Genomic DNA, 713 nt, shown 5'->3' on the forward strand with positions numbered 1-713 from the left:
GTTTTTTCTATACAATATGTTATAAAACACTTCTCCCAAATTTTATTCTGTTTTTCCCTAGGAATTTAGTGAAGAGATTAAAATTTTTCTCTCTATTTTTTAAAATCATAAATTTGGAAATGAAGACATAACCACGAGCCTCTTTCTATTTTGACAATACAGTAGATTGATGATTTCAAATATTCTCGCTTAACAAGAAATTTCTGCATCTCACTCAACTAATAATATTTAGAAATATTTATAGAATATAAAATCAGTGTAGAAAAGTGAAATTCAGTTGCACTGATAGTGAAAACAAATATATGAATTAAATGAATCACATAGCATATTTTGGTTGTACTCTTCATTTGTGTGCCAGAATTTAATTTACTATCCACAGTATCATGTAACAGAATTAGTATACATAAGCAGAAAAATAATAGGCAACTTTCATCATTTCTCTTCAGCCAAAGACAAACCTAATGACACATAGAGGATTTGGTAACTACTATTAAATATATCCAGAGAAAACATTAAAACAATTTGGAATTTAAGATAATAAAAATGTTGTTTGAGCAAAATAATGCCTTAACATCATACTCTGTCCATACTAATACATACTTACTTAACAGATATCACTAACAAGATTTTTGTCAAGAAAATATTATAGTTCAAATCCAAAGTTAAAGAAATAATTTTAAGTACTTTGAAGTTCCAAGGACATGCAGAAATAT

Source organism: Hipposideros armiger, unplaced genomic scaffold (genome assembly GCF_001890085.2).
Source record: "Hipposideros armiger isolate ML-2016 unplaced genomic scaffold, ASM189008v1 scaffold_1824, whole genome shotgun sequence".
NCBI lineage: Eukaryota > Metazoa > Chordata > Mammalia > Chiroptera > Hipposideridae > Hipposideros > Hipposideros armiger.